Below are 5,049 nucleotides of genomic sequence, written 5' to 3'. Positions count from 1 at the left end.
AGGATTTTAGCCCCCCTTTTTTGTTTACTAATGTGGGGTGCTTGGTCTTTTCACCTTTGGTTGTGACTGAGTGGGGCTCTCAGTGGGGAGTTTTGCGCCCAGAGAGTAACATGTCTAGGGACTAGTAGAGATTTTGGAACACACCTGTTGTATGACTGCCTTTCTTTTTTGTTGTGTAGCGTGCTGTCTCCCCATTGCCATTGTTTCTTCCTTCTCTCTCTCATACTCTTGGTTCCATGCAGGTGTGAGCAGAGTGCTAGTTCATGTGCATCTATGATCATGGCCATTTCTAGCACTGTGTGGAGATGCAGCATATTCCTTGGGGCCTCTGGACAGAACATGGTGTTATGAGTTTGTGGGGACCAGATTCCCCTAAATTCCTGGGTCCAGTAAATGTTAAAAAATAAGCCGGGCCAGTTTCCTGATCAGGTAATCGCCTGGGAGATGAGCCATTTAGAGAACAAAGGGAAGGTAATGAGCCATTAGGGAAGCAAAGAGAGGGAGCTCTATGTCAGAAGGCAAATAGAAAGGGCCCCTCCTTCAACTCAGAGTGAATTTGAAGACAAAGCCGAAGTTTGAAGTAGAGTTTGAGAGCTGGCTTTGATGTGAGCGAGAAACTGGAGAAAAAACAGCAAGCAGAGAGTCAGGGAGCCGTGGCTGATTTCTGCTTGAATCCAAGGCTGCAGCTATGGGAGAAGCAAGACCCTTTTGTGTGTTAATCATTTGCTCAGGTTGTATATATGTGTAAATAAAGGTGTGGGAATGTTGAGGAAAGTAGGAGAGGATATAGTGATTAAGTATTATCCCTCCTCACTCACGCTAATGAGTAAGCAGCAGAGCACATTCCCTTGCAGGTTGCTGGAAGCAAGTTGATGATTTGTTAGAACTATTTAAGTTAAGCAGCCCAGTCTGGCTTGTCCAGCCTGGATTGTTCCTGGCAATTTTCCCCTTTTATTTCCCTCCTAAAATAACAACAAAATGACAGTCTTGTTTAGAAGCAAGAGTAAAGTTTACTTACATTCAGTTCACAGTAGTATTCTGAAGGCAGGCTTTATCTTGTGGTTACAGTTACATTTGTAGAGAAAAGCAGTCTGAGCTAGGCCTCAGACTTTCTACCTTGTGGCTTCCATCCTCTGTAAGGATGAGCCATGTGCTGGCTAAGAGCCAGAAGAGGAGTCCAAAAGGAGAAAATGGGGGGAAAGGGAAGATGGCTGCATGACTAGCCCTTTTCTAGGGTCTGCTAGGGTCACGCCAATCTACCTGGTCACACACGGGGGGGGGGTGGCTCCAGAGCAGGTATGACAGGAAGTCCTCCCTGTCTGGAGCAACATTCTACTGTGTGTCCACTCTAGGCAACAGGAAATGTTGTAGTTGACGGCTTCAGTGATTATACATCCCACAAGAGACACCAGTCTCTGCTGTGCCTCGTTTCCAGTAAGAAACCTGGACTCTGGGGAAGCGTCTGAAACCCCTGGACTCTCACACCTCTTGGCGATTGGGGTGATGGGCAACAGTACTTAGCTGCATTTCTTCTTTTTCTTGGCTATTTATGATTCTGTCAGCCAACATGGCTAGTTTAAGAGCTCAAAGAGGCATATTTAAAGGGTTGTACATATAAGTCATATCGCCTTGGTTTTACTTACCACATCTGCTTTCTCTTTAAAAATATTTTTTATTGAAAGTTTATTTTCCACAATTATGCTTTCTCCAATAAAATAATGCAATCATTGGCTTCCCTTCTTCAGCTCCCATGGTTCTTTTAAGTTTCCCATCATTACTGCATATCCTATTCTAACCATCTAAATCGCGCCCCCCACTTTAAATATTACCTCAGCATGATTTTTACTGTTGAATTTACCTCAATCCTGCTAGCGTTTTCACTTGTTTACAATTATTTCCCCATAATTCTCCTATTCTGCTGGTTAGACCCACTGATTCTGCATACTCCCATCATCTTGAACTGCCATTCTTCCTCCTTTGGATCTTCTCCCACCCTCCATTTTATCCCATCTGCTTTCTAGCTTTCTAATTCCCTGCATTTTCAAACTTAAATTACAAAAAATGCAAACATACCTCTCTGTGTTTATTTTAAGGCCATGGAGTCCTGTTGAACAACAAACTATTTTAGTGCTTATAGAGAGCTCTCTTTAATGAGCGGTTCGATTTTAATGATTTGTTACTTTTTGTTTGCTGAAATTGCCAGATGAAAGGTTCCTTTGAGAGATCACCCAGAAGTCCCTTCTGCCCAAGAGACTCTACCTTGAAAGCCAGCTTATATTTTTGCAGCTCTCCTTGGTGTTGTGTGCAACATTTTCCCTGTGTGTACCAAGGGACAAGCACCTCATTGCCTCTACCAAGGAAAGGCTATGCACATCAGCTTTCCTTTGAAGACACCCACACTTAATGTCTGAACATCAGGGACACACGCAGAGATGTGGCTCCGCAGCACCATTCCACATTTGGTGCCTCATTGCACGATGCATGCAAGGTTAATGTTCCTGAGATCCGTGGGCATCCATGAGGCGGCAAGGGCATCTTCCTCCACAAAAATCATAACCCCCTTCGTTAAGAAAAAGAGCAAGTTTTTAGCATGTGTTGTGAGAAACTAACCTACTCCCACCTTCTAGGCTTTCAGCATTCTATTTCCAAGTTGTTCATAAACTAAGCTCTTCTAAAACCAAGGTACCACTGTATTGCTTAGTTCTTAAGAATGGAGTACTATACCAGGGGAAACGTGTCATAGTTTTTTGTTACTAATTATGTATTTTATATTTCACTCTGGCCCTCCTGATGGTTGAAAGAGGGCAAAATGTTTATATTCAAAATATTTTCCCAGGGATGATGAAATGTGGTACTTTGAAGGAAAAGATAAGGACCTGAGGAGATGGAGCAGTGGTTCTTGACCGTGTATCACCTAGAGTGATCAGCATGAACACTGGTACACTCAAGTTTCATGGATTGCAGGTGTGAGGCCTGTTGATCACAGGATTCCAAACATGGTATTGCTTTAGATTAGAAACGCTTTAAGGGAATTGGGGGAAGGGGAACCTAACTCCTACTGATGCTTCAGATTAAAATACCCCATTAAAAGTGGTGCCACTGCTCTCTCCCTCCCCCCCCCCCTGCATTTTACAAAGTTGATTTCCTTTAAAAGATGTTCAGTAAACGTGTGCATGTCACCAGTGCTTCAGATGCTGGGCTTGACAGAGCTAAAGAGTCGTAGAACTGGAGGAGTTGGAAGGGAGGCAAAGGGTCATCTAGTCCAACCCCCTGCAATGCAGGAAGCACAGCTAAAGAATCCCAGACATCTTCCTCGCATGGGAGCTATTGGGATGAGAATTCAAGTTCTGGGGTAAAAAACTGAATAGATTTTAGGAATAAATAACCCAGCAGAGTTTGGTCAGCCACCTCCAAAGAACCCACACAAGGTGAAGTAAGATGTTTTTGTTATGGTCAGGGGTATTAGCATTGAAATATATATATATATTTCAGGGGGCTTGGGAGTGTTTATCTCCTTTAAAGAAGAACAAGCATAGGCCAAAAAGGCTAGTTTATTAACCCTCATTTAGAAAGCTTTGTTTCAGTCCTTTACTACCACATTTTCAAATTCTACCCTGAACAAAGCATTTGTTCATTTAGTACAGGCTTTCCCAAACATGGACCAGTTGTTTTTGGTCTACAAATATCATCATTCCCGACCACAGATTATGCTAACTAGGGATAATGGGAATTGTAGTCCAAGAGCATCTGGAGACCCAAGTTTGGGAAACACTTCCCACCCACCCCCATTATTCCTTAGGGCAGGCATGTCCAACTGGTCCATTACGGGGAATCCCTGGTCGATCGCGTGATCCTGATTGATCACCCAAAAAGAAAAAATAGCTCAACAACTTTGGTTAATCCAATGGGTAGATCACTGCTAGTTTAATAGTTGGAGTACATCAGTGTCTCTTGGAAGTTGGACATGCCTGCCCCAGGGAATGAAGAAAAATAGGTTCCTTTCCCAGTCCTAGGAAGGTGGTAAAGGAAACCATGTCTTTCTTACTTTCTTTTTACCCTGCAGCAGCAGAACAGCATGAAGGAAAACTCTTTTGTCTGTGGAGAGTGAAAGGACAGATCTCGACTCTTCCTCGGTTCCACACATTGTCTCAACAAATTATATTCTCAGCAGCCACTCCTCCAAGGTTCCAGGCGCATGTAGTGATCTGAAGGACAACCTCAAGTCTTACCATCACAGGCCGCAATCTTCTGCGTTCTCATGAAGCTTCAGAGGCACAATCTTGTTTTTCTGATAGGCCCAATCTTGTTTTTCTGTAATTATGATAATCATTTACCACACCTTCAAACAATTGGTTTTAGGCTAAGGTCTTGACTCTCCTCTTTGAAGATGAGTGTGATTAGGTTTTTAAAAAACAATAAAAACTTGACTAAATTAATTGCAAAAAAAACACAATTTCTCACTGCAATGAATATGAGTGCAATTCCTACATTGAGTAGTGGTAGACCAGTTACTTAGACACAACCTCTATTGAGGGACCATCTGCAGGAAAACTGAAATTTGTGGTGTAATTCATGTTGCATCACTTAGGGGTAGAGTAGCAACTTACTTTTCAATGGACAACAGTATTCCTTAATGTCAGGGCAATTTGGGCTTCAGACCTATTACAACTCTGTTGAAAACATGTTTCTTGCCATTGTCTTCAGAGTATACTCCAGCTTCCTTAAATAGGGATGTGGATTCTGTCAGCTTCCAAGTGATGTTGGACTAAAACTCCCACTCGCCATTCTCCCTGGGGCTGATGGGAGTTGGAGTCCAACATCATCTGGAAGACTAAAGGTCCCTCGTCACTCAATTAGGAAACGCACCAAGAAGCCTGACAATCAACATTATCTTTTAACATAGTGTTAGCACCCCAAGGAGAGCATAATGATCTAAATATTTTACAAATTGTGTAGAGGTGTTCTCAGGTTGTTCCTCAATGGGATCCAAACTACTATTTCTAGATTCCTGAATTTTCAATATGGAATGTGTAGTAAGATTCCTTGTCA

General features: G+C 42.7%; 1 long non-coding RNA gene across 1 annotated transcript; it reads right to left on the bottom strand.

Annotated features, from left to right (window-relative positions):
• Positions 1-1,652: 1,652 nt before the first annotated feature.
• Positions 1,653-2,896, bottom strand: LOC128417829 (uncharacterized). The gene is made up of 2 exons (XR_008331569.1): positions 2,327-2,896; positions 1,653-1,937 (listed from the first exon to the last, which is right to left on the bottom strand). It is a non-coding gene; the product is annotated as an uncharacterized LOC128417829 (long non-coding RNA).
• Positions 2,897-5,049: the final 2,153 nt, after the last annotated feature.

Source organism: Podarcis raffonei, chromosome 7, assembly GCF_027172205.1.
Source record: "Podarcis raffonei isolate rPodRaf1 chromosome 7, rPodRaf1.pri, whole genome shotgun sequence".
Taxonomy (NCBI): Eukaryota; Metazoa; Chordata; class Lepidosauria; order Squamata; family Lacertidae; genus Podarcis; species Podarcis raffonei.
Note: the sequence above shows the minus strand (reverse complement) of the source record. Positions and strands in the feature narration are given on the sequence as shown.